General features: G+C 41.2%; 1 protein-coding gene across 8 annotated transcripts in view; it reads right to left on the bottom strand.

The window, feature by feature from the left end:
• The window catches only part of kcnab2a (potassium voltage-gated channel subfamily A regulatory beta subunit 2a), a 281823-nt gene that overhangs the window by 210324 nt on the left and 54579 nt on the right, over window positions 1-16920 (bottom strand). The window contains exon 1 of one of the 8 annotated variants that reach the window (XM_043675965.2): window positions 13060-13304. The exons of 4 other annotated variants lie outside the window; for them this stretch is intronic. The gene's annotated coding sequence lies outside the window, so the exon portion shown is untranslated. Of the gene's footprint in view, window positions 1-13059; window positions 13305-16920 lie in introns of those variants that run through there. 3 more of the 8 variants (XM_043675970.2, XM_043675971.2, XM_043675972.2) reach the window with 3 other exon arrangements.

Genomic DNA, 16920 nt, shown 5'->3' on the forward strand with positions numbered 1-16920 from the left:
TGCCTTATCTCCATAACCCTTGATTCCACAATCCTTGAGAGCTCTATCCAACTCTTTCCGAAACGAATCCAGAGAATGGACTCCACTGCCCTCTGGGGCAGAGCATTCCACACTCCCACCACTCTCTGGGTGAAGAAGTTTCTCCTCATCTAATGGCCTACCCCTTAGTTTTAAGCTGTGTCCTCTGGTTCGGGATTCAGCTATCAGCGGAAACATGTTTCCTGCCTCCAGAGTGTCCAATCCTTTAATAATTTTAAATGTCTCAATCAGATCCCCTTTCAGTCTTCTAAACTCAAGGGTATACAAGCTCAGTCGCTCCAATCTTTCAACATAAGATAGTCCCGCCATTCCAGGAATTGACCTTGTGAACCTACGCTGCACTCCCACAATAGCCAGAATGTCTTTCCTCAAATTTGGAGACCAGAACTGCACACAATATTCCAGGTGCGGTCTCACCAGGGCCCTGTATAGCTGCAGAAGAACCTCTTTGCTTCTATACTCAATCCCTCTTGTTATGAAGGCCAGCATGCTATTACCTTTCTTCACTACCTGCTGCACCTGCATGCTTGCCTTCATTGACTGATGTACAAGAACACCCAGATCTCTTTGTACTTCCCCTTTACCTAACTTGACTCCATTTAGGTAGTAATCTGCCTTCCTGTTCTTGCCACCAAAGTGGATAACCATACATTTATCCACATTAAACTGCATCTGCCAGGCATCTGTCCACTCACCTAAACTGTCCAGGTCATCCTGTAATCTCCTAACATCCTCCTCATATTTCACCCTGCCACCCAGCTTTGTATCATCAGCAAATTTGCTAATGTTACTATTAATACCATTTTCTATATCATTAATATACAGTGTAAAAAGCTGCGGTCCCAGCACTGATCACTGCGGTACCCCACTGGTCACCGCCTGCCATTCCGAAAGGGAGCTGTTTATCACTACTCTTTGTTTCCTGTCAGCCAACCAATTTTCAATCCAAGTCAGTACTTTGCCCCCAATACCATGCACCCTAATTTTGCTCACTAACCTCCTATGTGGGACTTTATCAAAGGCTTTCTGAAAGTCCAGGTACACTACATCCACTGGATCTCCCTTGTCCACCTTCAGAGTTACATTATCAAAAATTCCAGAAGATTAGTCAAGCATGATTTCCCCTTCATAAATCCATGCTGACTCTGACCTACCCTGTTACTGCTATCCAGATGTGTCGTAATTTTATCCTTTATAATTGACTCCAGCATCTTTCCCACCACTGAGGTCAGACTAACTGGTCTATAATTTCCTGCTTTCTCTCTCACTCCTTTCTTAAAAAGTGATACAACATTAGCCACCCTCCAATCCGCAGGAACTGATCCTGAATCTATCGAACTCTGGAAAATAATCACCAACGCATCCATGATTTCTAGAGCCACCTCCTTCAGTACCCTGGGGTGTAGAACATCAGGCCCCGGGGACTTATCAACCTTCAGACCTAACAGTCTCTCCAACACCAATTCCTGGCAAATATAAATTCCCTTCAGTTCAGGTCCTTCAGCCACTGTTACCTCTGGGAGATTGCTTGTGTCCTCCCCAGTGAACACAGATCCGAAGTACCAATCTAACTCTTCTGCCATTTCTTTGTTCCCCGTAATATATTCCCCTGTTTCTGTCTTCAAGGGCCATTTTTTTGCCTTTCACATACCTAAAAAAGCTTTTACTATCCTCCTTTATATTTTTGGCCAGTTTACCATCGTACCTAATTTTTTCTCTGCGTATTTCCTTCTTAATAATCCTCTGTTCTTTAAAAGCTTCCCACTCCCTCCGTTTTCCCACTTATCTTTGCTATGTCATACATTTTCTCTTTTGACTTTATATGTTTCTTAACTTCCCTCGTCAGCCATGGCCACCCTGCCTCCTCATAGGATCTTTCTTCCTTTTTGGAATGAACTGATCCTATATCTTCTGCATTATACCCAGAAATATCTGCCATTGTTCCTCCACTGTCACCCCTGCTAAGGTATTGCACCATTGAACTTTGGCCAGCTCCTCCCTCATAGCTCCATAGTTCCCTTTATTCAACTGAAATATTGTCACTACCGATTCTACCCTCTCCCTTTCAAATTGCAGATTGAAGCTTATTGTATTATGGTCACTACCTCCTAATGGCTCTCACTTCGAGGTCCCTGATTAATTCTGGTTCGTTGCACAATACCAGATCCAGAATTTCCTTCTCCCTGGTAGGCTCCAGCACCAGCTGTTCTAAGAATCCATCTCGGAGGCACACCACAAAGTCTCTTTCTTGAAGTCCAATACGATCCTGATTCTTCCAGTCTATCTGCATGTTGAAATCCCACATAACAACTGTAGTAACATCTTTGCGACAGGCCAATTTCAGCTCCTTATTCAACTTACACCCTACATCCATTCTACTGTTTGGGGGCCTGTAGATAACTCCCAAGCAACCGGTCACATTTAAAATTTAAACAAAACCTGGTAGAGAACTGTTAACTTTTATTAATTGGTGCATTCTCCATTGCAATACCTCTGCTCATCAAGAGTCCACTTGCCAATCCATTAATTTGCTCCTCTCACAGTGTAAATGCTGGTTTTCCCCTGAATTTGGTATTTTTGTGTATCGTCTTGATGAGTACAGGATGAAAGGATTCCACAAGACGTCTGTTTTCAGCAAACTCAAGCTCTCCAAGACCAAACAACTTTTTGTTTTTACATAATTAAAATTTCAAGTCTTAGCTGGCAGTTGCATATAATAATACTAGAAATGTATTGAACTTAGTTGATTCTAATGTTTTATTTTTAGGAAATACAAAATGGTTGCACCTAGCAATGATGGTTTTACTTGTAGCAGGATAGCCAGCTGGCGCAGAAATGCATTTTTAAAAAATGTTTTAAATAATCTTTATTTCCCCCAAATCAACCTTCCAAACTTCCCAAAAAGTTTCATGAGATAAACCTATGGGTACTATTCCTTTCTACTTCCACCTACTAATTTCATCATCTCTGCACTTCAAGTAATTAATACTCAATAAAAAAATCTGAAGAAAAAAAACGTGAACATTTGCTGCAGTCCATGATGATTATAATTAAGTCAAACAACCTTTTAGTTCAGCATTATAAAGTGAATCAATATAATTAACTTGTCCTTCAGAACTAAACACACATCAGCAAATTCTACTTTTTACCCATCAATCACAAACTTGACTATAGACAGCACATTTACAATAAAGCTTATTACTGTTAGTTTGAAATGCAAATAGCCTTTTATAGTTGGTTTATCATTTTATAGTGTGACAACACCATGCTAGAATTCCATACCAAGGAACATCTTCATGACAAATGGACAGACTCTTTCAATTTGGAGAACAGTTTGGTTTGACCATCACCAACAGGAAGGCAAATGTCACGACCAAGAACATTACCATATTACTCTATGACAATGTGACCTCTGGAGTTTGTTGCCAGCTTCACATATCTATACTGGTGAAAATAACGCCATCAGTCATGTGATGCTGAATTCAGCATACATTTCAACAGCTGCATCCACAAGGCTGTAAGGGTATTGGAGCAGAAGCAGGCCATTCAGCTCTGAGTCTGTGTCACCGTTCAATGAGGTCATAGCTAATCTGAGTCTTCAACTCCACTTTCTTGCCTTGCCCCTTGATTCCCTTATTAATTAAATATCTATCCCAGCTTTGAATATATTTAATGAAATAGCCTCAGCAGCCCTCTGCAGTAAGGAATTCCAAAAATTCACTACCTCCGAAGGAGAAATTGCTCATCCATCATAAATGGGTGGCCCCTTATTCTGAAGGTATGCCTTTTAGAACTGGACTCTCACAGAATGGGAAACAACATTTCTGCATCTACACTGTCAAATATCCTAAGTAGGCGCAACTGACTCAACCTATTATGTTTAAGGTCATGGAAAGTGTGTGCAGCAAGGTGAGACCCGGATAACCTATCACTAGTCAGGGGAAAAGGCTGAAAGGTTTTCACGTTTACTATTCCAACATATTCTCAGCATCTCTTGTGACATGACCACCAAATCGGAGGCACTGAAGCGTGCTAATTCTACAACATACACTCATTGTTAAGCCAACAATCTCTGCACTAGCTCAGCCATGCTCACTGGATGATTGATAACCACTGGTGATTGGAGGTTAGTTAGAACCCAGAGAAAACAAGACTAATGAATTGTGCACTTCCTCAGCCCATTGTCTTCTTCTAGTGCAAATGCAACAGAGATTACCTTGCTATATTGGGACTCCTAAACCATCCCAGGTGATGCTCAAGACAGAATTGATGCTATTGGTAGAAATCTTGAGATAGAAAAGCAGCTATTGCATCAGTTTATAACACAAAACAATATAAGGCAATACTGATCTGATTGTATGCATAAGTTTTCTCATATCATCTCAAATCTATCTTCAATTTAAACTATATAACCCAATCTCTACATTTTTAAGGACAAGGTATACAAGGGAAAGCGATGGCCTTGTGGTATCATTGCTGGACTGTTAATCCAGAGACCCAGATAACATTCTGGGGTCCTGGGTTCAGATCCTGTCATGGCAGATGACGAACTTTGAAATCAATAAATGTCTGGAATTAAGAATCTAGTGATGAGCATGAGTCCATTGTCAATTGTTGGAAAACGGACCCCACCACCAAGGATATATTTCCCTCCCCTCCCCTATCAGCATTCCGTAAAGACCACTCCCTCCGTGACTCCCTCGTCAGATCCACACCCCCCACCAACCCAACCTCCACTCCCGGCACCTTCCCCTGCAACCGCAGGAGGTGCAAGACTTGCGCCCACACCTCCCCCCTCACCTCCCTCCAAGGCCCCAAAGGAAACTTCCATATCCGCCACAGATTCACCTGTACCTCCACACATATCATCTATTGCATCCTTTGCACCCGATGTGGCCTCCTCTATATTGGGGAGACGGGCCGCCTACTTGCGGAGCGTTTCAGGGAACACCTCTGGGACACCCGGACCAACCAACCCAACCACCCTGTAGCTCAACATTTCAATTCCCCCTCCCACTCCACCAAGGATATGCAGGTCTTTGGACTCCTCCATCGTCAGACCACAGCGAAACGACGGTTGGAGGAAGAACGCCTCATCTTCCGGCTAGGAACCCTCCAACCACAAGGGATGAACTCGGATTTCACCAGTTTCCTCATTTCCCCTCCCCCCAGCCTGTCTCAGTCAAATCCATCAAATTCAGCACCGCCTTCCTAACCTGCAATCTTCTTCCCGACCTCTCCGCCCCCACCCCAGTCTGACCTATCACCCTCACCTTGACCTCTTTCCACCTATCACATTTCCGACACCCCTCCCCCAAGTCCCTCCTCCCTATCTTTTATCTTAGCCTGCTGGACCAACTTTCCTCATTCCTGAAGAAGGGCTAATGCCCGAAACGTCGATTCTCCTGTTCCCTAGATGCTGCCTGACCTGCTGCGCTTTTCCAGCAACACATTTCCATCAATTGTTGGAAAAACCCATCTGATTCACTAATGTCCTTTCGGGAAGAAATCTACCAGCCTTACTTGGTCGGCCTACATATGAATCCAGATCCACAGCAATGTAGTTAATTCTTAACTAATCTCTAGGCAATTAGGGATGCGCAATAAATGCTGGCCTTGCCAGCAACGCCCTCATCCTGTGAATGAATAAAAAGAGTACAACAATGGTTCATGACTCAATTCCTGGGATTGTCGGGTTATCCAAAGAGGAAAAAACTAGACAGACTGGTCTACATTCTTTGGAGTTGAGATTACCTCTTGATCTTCTAATCAAAACATACAAAATTCCTGCAGGGACCAACAAGGTAGATTGCTGGAATAATGAGGCAAAGATAAGGTAAATAGCCAAATTATTTTCTCTAGGGTAGGGGAGTCCAAAATTAGAGGGTATAGGTTTAAAGATGAGAGGGCAAAGATCTTAAAAAGGGACATGAGGGGCAACCTTTTCCACAGAGAGTAAGGTGCATATGGAATTAACTGCTAGAGAAATTATAATTACAACATTTAAAAGACATTTGGACAGGTACATGAATAGGAAAGGTCTAGAGGGATGTGGGTCAAAAGCAGGCAAACAGGACTAGTTTAGTTTAGTTTAGGAAACCTAGTCAGCATGGATGAGTTGGACTGAAGGGTCTGTTTCCTTGCTGTATGACTCTTTCCCCTGGTGGAGATGACGAGAACCAGGGGATAATCTCACAGTAAGGAGAAGACCATTTCAAAATGAAATGAGGATTTTTTTTCCCCACAAGAAGGTGGTGAATATTTGGAATTCTTGTACCAGAGATCTGTGGAGGTCCAGTCATTGAAAATCTTCAAGACTGATGTTGATATATTTTTGTATGTTAAAAACATTAAACGAAACAGAAGTAGTGCAAGAAAGCAATGCTGCAGTAGATGATCAGCCATGATCTAACTGAATAGTGGTTAGACTCAAAGTGCTGAATAGTCTACTCTTGCTCCCATTTATGTTCTTTAATTGATCTCGGGTATAATATATTCAATGGCAATTAATAAGAAACTTTGCTTATTTATCAGCATTACATTACTTTTGTCCTTGCAGAGGGTACATTAGCTTCTAATGCATTTTTGGAGGCTGAGTAGGAGCTCAATGTACTTGATTCAGAACAGAGTGGGATCGTGTCGAAGTTTCAGGAGCAAAAAGATTAGAAGCATACAAATTTTGGAACTTTTACAATTAAGTCATAGTTAAGCATTTACTAATTGGCTTTCCTAGAAGATTTTTCTAGGTATGCGCATATAGTTCCTCAGCATTTCTTTTCAATTCACTCAAAGGACATGTGCATCTCTGGCTTGGCAATTATTTATTGCCCATCCCTAATTGCCCAGAGGGCAGTCAACCACATTGTTGTGGTCCAGAGTCACATGCAGGCCAGACCAGGCAAAGATGGCAGAATTACTTCCCTGAGGACATCAGTGAATTCAGATAGGCTTTTCCAGTGATCAACAACAGTTTCATGGTCATCAGCGTTTCCTTCTGGTTAAAGGTGCTCAACTATGATAGTCATGTTTCTGTAATGATCAATCTACTAAGAGTCATGAGCAACATTCTAAGATTAAAATTATAACATTTCCATACATTCGTAAAATAATCAATTTGAACAATTTCTCAATTAATGATCAGAACTATCAGCATTTGAAAATACCCTTACTTCCATACTTAATGATTACCAACAGCACCAATCTGTAGGCTTTAATTCTTTACATAAACCCGAATTGGATTTCAAGAGGAAACATTACTTTATTAAGAATATTCCCATCAAAATATTTTCTTTAATTTCATGTAGTTGAAGTAGGCAGAGAAAGAAAGAAAAAATGTTGGAAATTTTCTGTTGGTTATAAATTTTACTTTCCTCTATCACCGGCTGGCTAGTAAAGCTTCATCTAATCGAAAAACTTAAAAACTGCTGTCCACCTGATGAAACAGCTCAAATGCCAACAAAGAGCTCTACAAACATCAGGGCATGTATTGGATCAGCTCAGATCAGCCGGGTGCAACAAATCCAATAACATTTCTTTTCAATTTGTTTTTGCAGAGTTCATCTAATGACTACTAACTAAAAACAATCCTGAAATAATTCTGAGCTTTGATATTGACTGGAAGAAACCTGTGACAATCTGAAAAATTAGTTAGTGAATTAGCCTCTGACACTGTTCTATATCTGGATCACATTTTGGATGCTGAATATTTACTATATTCTTGCAACACACCCAACTGCAATATCTCATACACAATAAAACAAATCTGGGAGTGTTTAGGTCACAAGAAATATTTACTGACGTAGAGTACTTGGATTTTAATTCAGTGAGTTTCCTAAAATGAATAAGGAAGCTATCCTACTGATAAATATTTATCATTAACCAAGTTTAGAAAAATAGATAATCTGGTTATTAACCCATTACAGTTTGTGGGAGCTTGCTATGAGCATATTAGCTGCCATATTTCCTACATCACAACAACGAATATACATCAAGCAGTATTTAAGGATCATGAAATGAGGATTATAAATACAAGTCACCCTTATTTTCCCCCACTGTGAAATCCCTTAGGGCTCAAGAAAGCAGAGATATGTGGGACAAATCACACAGGAGTCATATTGCTGCAGAGTAAACATCCACCAGCGGCATACAAAACAGATATTATGACATCCATCAGCATTCAACACTGATTTGATATCTGTGGTGTCATTTTGAATTCAATGCTGTAATCAATGTTGTCTCTTAATCTCACACAGTTAAAGGTGGGTTCAGCAGCAGGACAAACACATTCCTTACCAACCCTATTTAAAGAGTTCAACTATTTGTAGGTAATTTTCTGGTTGATTGCATTTGCGGTTTGAAATAACTATCGATGGGAAAGTGTAGTGCTAAAAGTGGTCATCTAAACCTTTGAACAACCTGTTTATCCCACACATGGATGTACTGGAAAACATTTCCCGTGGAATACAACATTACTTGGAGAATGAGCAGAGGCAAGCAGAACAGGCTAACCTGCTGGAAGTAGAGGGCATTTATTTGTCCAGTGCTGTCAACTATATTTCATTCCCTCTTACCAGAGACCAGCCAGCATGCAGGTTTGCTAGAATTGAAGAGTTCCTAATGGCACAGAACATAAATAATGACATGCACAACACATTGCGGACACTGTGGAACAACTCTGCCCAACACCAGAAATTAAAGGGATTCCACTATTTCAACTTCTAGCTGCTGTGACCATAGGTAATGAATCATAAAAGTCAATGTCCTTTCTTCAGACTATAGTGGTCTACTCCAGCTCCATTTGAACCACAAAGGTAAATAAAAGCAAGGCTCCTGGTCACGGGGTTATCTGCCGAGGATGTGCTTGATGAGTGCTACCCACAAACCAAATGCACAAGTGCTGCATACACATTATGAAAGCCATCACACAGAACTAGCTGATCAATGGGTCCTGAAATAATAGTTCTGATGTCTGGATCCTTCTGGAGACCCTGATGTACTAAGCAGCATGTGTTAAGATCTATGATGGTCTGCTTACTATCATGAAGTAACAGTTTTGCCACGAAGCTACATTGCAAGCAACCTAACAGCATCAGGAGGTGGAAGAAAGAGGAATGAGGAGTCAACTTAATGCCTGTTTGGGCTGTCTAAAGAACTCATCCAAATACAATGCTAGCAATCACAACCTCAATTTCCTATTCATCAACAATTCCAAACAATAAACTGTGAAGGACCATGACAGCAGGGGGAGGTAATATTTGGTTGCAATACAAAAAAAAACCAACACGAGATTCCAAACAAATTTAAAATAAAATCATGCAATATTGCATATATAAATTAATATCAGGATCAGTGGTGCTGGAAGGGCACAGCAATTCAGGCAGCATCCAACGAGCAGCGAAATCGACGTTTCGGGCAAAAGCCCTTCATCAGGAATTCCTGATGAAGGGCTTTTGCCCAAAACGTCGATTTTGCTGCTCGTCGGATGCTGCCTGAATTGCTGTGCTCTTCCAGCACCACTGATCCAGAATCTGGTTTCCAGCATCTGCAGTTATTGTTTTTACCCTATATAAATTAATACCCTTGTGTATTCACTTAGTGCCTGTCTTCAATATTCCTTTGCCTGTTCTATTGCTCCTTTGTAACACTATATCCAGGGGCAGTATTGCAGCAGATGGACGGCTGCTGACTTTCAGCAAAGGAGACAGCAGGTATCCTTGGAGGTCATACTCAGAGTCCTGGCTGCAAACTATGCCACTGTTGTACTGATTGCGGAAATCTGGTTGGATGGCATCAGTAAGGGCATTGTGGATTGACAGGACAGGGCTGCCCTCCTGAGGGAGAACAACAGGTTCATGCTTAATGGAAACATTGCCTCTCCGACAGGTCAGAGCATCCATGTTGTAATCTGTTGGAGGACAAACTGTTGAGACTGCTATAACATCCTGAAATCACCTTTTATCTGACATAATCCATTACAATGAGTTTGAGCCGAAGTTTGCACAGGAAGCTGATCTTCCACTGTAGCAGTCCAACATTGGGTAGCTGTTGCTTATGATGCAGTGATGTCTGTGACATTGGGCATCAGATCTCTAATCATAGTGGCCTATACAAGCAGAGCCTACCACCACTTCGACTATGAAAAGAATTATCTCCAAGTTCTATGAAAAATCCTGTGAAAAGTTAGTGTTTGATTGCTCTATGTTCCTAGATGTTGAACACAGACTTTCTGGCAGACCTCTAATGCACCAAACATTTGTGTACAACCTGTCAGCTAAGCTCTGCTGACAGCCTCATTCAAGTCTAGATTAGACTGGTGCTGGAAAAGCACAGCAGGTCAGGCAGCATCTAAGAAGCAGGAAAATCGACGTTTTCGGGCAAAAACCCTTCATCAGGCTTTTTTCCTGATTATATTTCCTGCTCCTCAGATGCTGCCTGACCTGTGCTTTTCCAGCACCACTCTAATTTAGACTCTGATAGCCAGCATCTGCAGTTCTCACTTTTGCCTAGCCTCATTCAAGTGCTCATCGAAGTCCTCTATGGCAGGCCATTTAAGTGACCATTTTTATCCTTCCTTCTTGATGTAGCAAAAGCCACTCATGTCAGCATCTCACTACAGGCAGATCCCATATCTATTCTAAGCTTTAAATTACAAATAATATCAGTACCTGAGCTGGTGGGTGAAATCAAGTGTCAGTGCTGTGCATTTATCGTTTTTCTTGTTGGTGTACTTTCACTATCTGACCTCTGCCTATCTTAAAGAAAAATCTTCAGGATAATGTTGTATTGTAGGAAGGATGAGTGGTGAAAGAGAGAGGTTTATTCTTGCATCATCTGCAACTTGCAAATCTGAAATGTGTGGGAGATGAGGAAGAAGTGGGCTGTAAATGCTGAAAATCTACTTGGCTGATGTACTGATTTATTATGTAAGTGGCAATACTTGGGATATGTAGATGTAAGGCTTCAACTTGAAAGGTGATATAAAGCACGAGTCCTTAGGTGTACAGGCTAACTGATAGAAATTGCTGGTCAGTGTGCGACTAGTGATCAAGGGTGGGCAAGTGGCACTTGAACAAGCCCTGAAGGTACAGCTAGGAGGAAACGCCATTTAAAATGCATTCACTGACCTTGGCCAGTTATGCAAGATTACCATTTCTTGCAGCATTACATCTACATTCTCAGAGCTTGATTCCTGACATTGATTTTCACAACTATTAGCTCCCATTGCTTTTTGACTGGGTAGCTGGAGGGTATACACTCTCTGCCATCCCCATCATCAAGCCAACCAACAAAAACTGACACATTGTATCTCTCCTACATTCTATTCCTCAACTATGGTCTCTAGCACTGGTCCAAAAACCTTTCTTCCATGTTGTGCTATTCCAAACAGTTTCATAGGTCATATTCACTTTCTATACAATAATCAATACCTCTCCAGTCATAATGTGCCACCATTTTAAGATGTGCAGGTTAACCTGTTCTACTAAATAATCAACTGGTACAGTTGATGCTTACTGTATGCAAAAGTTATTCACATGGGGAGGGGAGGTGTGGGGATGGGACGGAGACACCGAGACAACATCGCCATTGCATTATCAATCGGTGCTGAAGCAAGCCCAAGCCTGCCCAATTATTGGAAACTTCTTTGTCTGTTCATTAACATTTCTCCTGAAACAACAGACTCAAACACCTATCACCTCGTCATTCATTTTAGTTTAGGTAGTATGTAACATGTTATACAAATCACCTATGTTTGCCCAGAGATCAAAAATGATTGCAATAAAAAAAAAATCGACTGGTGGCACAGAACTTTAGAGACTTGAAACACTCCACAATCATGGTGCTATATAAATGCAAGCTCTCTATAAGCACATGCTCTCCAGAAATAATTTAATGCTTTGAATGCATGAGTGTGGAAAAGCTAAAAAGAAAAATTATACCCGAGTACTGAACCAGCCCTTTAGTTTCATACTCAACTCCAGGTAAGAGATTTTTTAACATAGCAGCCATCTGAATAGAGGGATAGCTAGGTTATATTCATTATGGAAAAAGGGCTTGAATGTAATAACAACATTTATAAACGAGATTGGAATGTAGTGAATGATTTTTCTTTATATTTATGAATTATGAAATAGCTCCTGAAAAAAATTGGGTCCTTTTCAGAAAAAGCTGTAATAGATTCTGATCCAGACAGATGGTTCTGCATTTATCAGAGCCTGACTAAAATCTTAACTTTAGGGACAAGGGACATTGTGAAAGCAATGTTACAAAGGAGATCTAGCACTTCAACATTTTGATCCCTTATATAGACTAGAAGAAAATACTAATTATTGAAAGCAGTTCTGATTGCAGAACAATTCATCTGTATGCCCTCCCATCTGGCAAACTGATTGGATCTGACATTTAGGTTGAAGGCATCAAAAGTCCATTTTAGTTAGGATGTGGTTATAAAGAAACAAAAAAGTCACTATAGTTCTTTGAGCATTAAAAATAAGATCCTATAAGCGCTTCAGCGTAAAAACAATTGTAGACATATGGTTACCCAATATACATGTAAGAGGAGATGCTCTCAGAGGGGTAAGGTTATTTACTAACCAAATTAGAGACTGTGCAACTAAATTTTACTGTACCAAGTAAGTGCTCTCATTTGCAAAGTAAAATAAGAGTCTTAATTTTGTTTTACTCTATAAATCATTATATGCTAAATAGTGAAATCTTGGGTAAGGACTACCACAAGAGCAAAATTTTCACATCCTATTGCCATGCAAGTAAAACACAAAACCAATGTATCTTCATGTAACACCACATAACAGAACATTCCATTGACAGACCTAAAATGAGGAGTGGTACTCTGCCAGAATATACAAAAATGCCTGTCTATGCAGCAAAAAAAAACATGCATTCCCTCGACAGAGCTCGAGCTGCACTGCATCTGTTATTCAGAATAATCTCAAAACAATATCTGCTTAATGTACAAGCTTTAAAAGCAAGGCAAAACATACCCTTAAGTAAACACATCTTTACCTTAGCCAATTCTTCACAACACAATATTTTGGTTTAAATTCTGTTGAGAAGGTATCCTGCTGCAAAGGTATAAGGAGCGGGGTTTGGGGGATGAAAACATAAGAACAACAACGAAGAGTCCGTAGTTTAGGAAAATGAGAAGTGCAATAAAAGACAAAAAAAGAGGCAGAAGGGTGGGTGACAGAGAGAGAGAGAAAATGGAGAGGGAGGAAAATGGAGGAAGAGAGACAGAAAAGGAATGAGAGAGACTAATAAGAAGCGTAACACAGCCTCCTCTGCATAGTCTAGCATAGTCAGCATTGAGAGAGGACAGACACAAGTGTTACACAGGTTCCATGCCAAGAGAGGAAAAAAAAATCAGCTGATCATACAAGTAACATTGGTCAAATAAAATCCATTTAGCAGATTCTGAAGAAAATGCTTTTACTACAGTAAACTAATTTACATTGAATTCATATCCTGAATTGGCAAGTTTACATCAGCAAGAAGCTACACCTGCATTCGTGTTATTTTCTCCCGATTCCTAATCTGAAATTTGCACGCTCCCAAATAGACCAACTTGTGTATTGATTAGATTTTAACTTGAATTTTGAGAAGGATGCAATGATTTCTGTGTGCCTGACACTCAAAATGTACTAAAATATAACACCCATCTTATAAAATAACTTCAATGAATATATTATTCATGAATTGCAATTCACTAAAACCAACTTAGCTTTGCATCGGGACGGAACTATATATCGACTCACTTTAATTTCAAAAATATACTTATTCATAAAAATACACATTCACAGTCATGAAATCAGTTTGGTTCTATACAATCTTAATACAGTGAGAACAAAAATGAGAGTATGACTCTCGCAAAAGCACAAGGCATTTGTTCTTTATGCAAGATTAGATTTGCATATATTTGAGGAACTGGGAAAGTTTGTTAATTGAATAGACGACCATTGTAGAGTCATAGAGGATGTACTGCACGGAAACAACCCTTCGGGGTCCAACTCGTCCATGCTGACCAGATATCCCAATCCCACTTGCCAACACCTGGCCCATATCTCTCCAAACCCTTCCTATTCATTGACCCATCCAGATGCCTTTTAATTGTTACAATTGTATTAGCCTCCACCACTTCCTCTGGCAGTTCATTCCATACATGTACCACCCTCTGTGAAAAAGTTGCCCCTTAGGTCACTTTTATATCTTTATCCTCTCACCCTAAACCTATGCCCTCTGGCTCTGGACTCTCCCCCCTCTCCCCTCTTCCTTGGGGTGTGAGGGGGCGGGAAAGGAGGAGGAATGAATTTATCTATTTACCTATGCCATTTAGTTCTGGACTTCCCGACCCCAGGGAAAAGACTTTGCCTATTTACCCTATCCATGCCCCTCATGATTTTGTAAGCCTCTCTAAGTCACCTCTCAGCCTCCGGTGATCCAGGGAAAACAGCCCTAGCCTATTCAGCCTCTCCCTATAGCTCAATCCTCCAACCATGCCAATATCCTCGTAAATCTTTTCTGAACCCTTTCAAGTTTCACAACATCTTTCCGATAGGAAGGAGACCAGAATTGCACACAATATTCCAAAAGTGGCCTAACCAATGTCCTGTATAGCCACAATATGACCTCCCAACTCCAGTACTCAACACTCTGACCAATAAAGAAAAGCATACCAAATGTCTTCTTCACTATCCTATCTACCTGCGACTCCACTTTCAAGGAGTTATAAACCTTTGCTCAGCAACACTCCCTAGGACCTTACCATCAAGTGTATAAGTCCTGCTAAGATTTGCTTTCCCAAAATGCAGCACCTCACATTTATCTAAATTAAACTCCATCTGCCACTTCTCAGCCCATTGGCCCATCTGATCAAGATCCCATTGTAATATAAGGTAACCTTCTTCGCCGTCCACTACACCTCCAATTTTGGTGTCATCTGCAAACTTACTAACTATACCTCTGATGCTCACAACCAAATCATTTATATAAATGACGAAAAGAAGTGGACCCAGCACCGATCCTTCTGGCACTCCATTGGTCACAGGCCTTCAGTCTGAAAAACAACCCTCCACCACCACCCTACCTTTGAGCCAGTTCTGTATCCAAATGGCTAGTCCTCCTTGTATTCCATGAGATCTAACCTTGCTAACCAGACTCCCATGAGGAACCTTGTCAAACACCTTACTGAAGTCCACATAAATCATGTCTACCGCTCTGCCCTCATCAATCCTCTTTGTTACTTCTTCACAAAACTCAAATCAAGTTTGTGAGACATGATTTCTCATGCACAAAGGCATATTGACTGTCCCTAATCAGTCCTTGCCTTTCCAAATACATGTATACCCTGTCCCTCAGGATTCCTCCAACAACTTGCCCACCACAGATGTCAGGCTCACTGGTCTATAGTTCCCTGGCTTGTCCTTACCACTTTTCTTAAACAGTGGCACCACATTAGCCAACCTCCAGTCTTCTGGTACCTCACCTGTGATTATCGATGATACAAGTATTTCACTAAGAGGCCCAGCAATCACTTCCCGAGCCTCCCACAAAGGTCTAGGGTACACCTGATACTTTGGGCGAAAGATCTTAGATGGTGGTCTTTCCCCACTGCATCTCGGTGGCAGCTGCCCCAACCTTTCATGTGTAGCCCAGCAAGTATCTGTCATTTTCTGTTCATTAGTTACTCCATGACATTGATTTCACCACATTTAGAAAAACTTTACGCTATGAGAGTATGCAGTTTCATATGGTCCATGAGATTGTTCAGAACTGTCACACCTACCCAAACTTTAAATGTTGCTCGACCTCACCTGACCATGCCTCTTACCCAAGCAGGGCAATTTCCGTGCTCCCTACACCAAACTTCATCCCCTGAAGTAAAATATCTCTCAGTGCAGTCTTGTGGCCAGCATTAGCGTTCCTGATGCTGACTTCCATTGCAACTGGGGTGACTATTTAACCTGACGTTTATTTTGATTGGTTCTGATTTGGATGTGCTAAGCAATTTAATTGTTCCAAACCAAATGTAGGTGGACTTTCCAGGGTATGCACTCTCCTGCATACAGCCTATGAATTCTCTTACTCAATTTAGGTACATTAAGACTCTTTTGCTGTCTCGAGTTCACATACTACAATGGTTTGATGGGCCGGCTCCCGAAGAAAATCCTAATGGTTTAGCCAAGGCTTGGCTTTCTTATGAACCTTTGCTACAGGCTGACCTAAGGTCTCTCTGTTCAGGATATATACTGAATGAGGCTATGTTATTGTCTTCACTCAACTGGTGTTTCCCAAGCTTAGTCAGACTGGCAAATTCCCTCAGAATATCCTCCACATTTTCCAATGATAAAGCCAGTTGCAGTATCTGTCTGAAGTCCAGTTGGGCTTTGGCTAATAGATATTTTTGGATGGTTACATCATTAATCCCACATACCAAACAGTCTCTTGGCATCTCACCCTCTTGATGCCAGTGAAATAACTCCACAGATCGGTATCCCGTCATCAAGTCACCTTTTATTTACACGTGGAGAGTCCTTGACACTGATCCAGCTTCATCAGAGACAACTCTCAGAGTGAACGGGATGTCTGAGACTCCTATTCTGACCACATTAACAGCTCCAATCAGGGTACTCATTGTATGAGGTCCACCAGGCTAACTTCGTTATGATCACGACAGCACACATTTGAATTTTGTCCACTGTTCTCAGCACTGAATTCATAAAGCTGGCACGGAGTCATAGAGATGTACAGCACAGAAACAGATCCTTTAATCCGACTTATCCGTGCCAACCACATTACCCAACCCAATCTAGTCCCACCTGCCAGCTCCTGGACCACATCCCTCCAAACTCTTCCTATTCATATACCCAT

Source organism: Chiloscyllium plagiosum, unplaced genomic scaffold (assembly GCF_037043375.1).
Source record: "Chiloscyllium plagiosum isolate Xiang-an unplaced genomic scaffold, Cpla_swu_hap1 HiC_scaffold_37, whole genome shotgun sequence".
In the NCBI taxonomy this organism is placed as follows: domain Eukaryota; kingdom Metazoa; phylum Chordata; class Chondrichthyes; order Orectolobiformes; family Hemiscylliidae; genus Chiloscyllium; species Chiloscyllium plagiosum.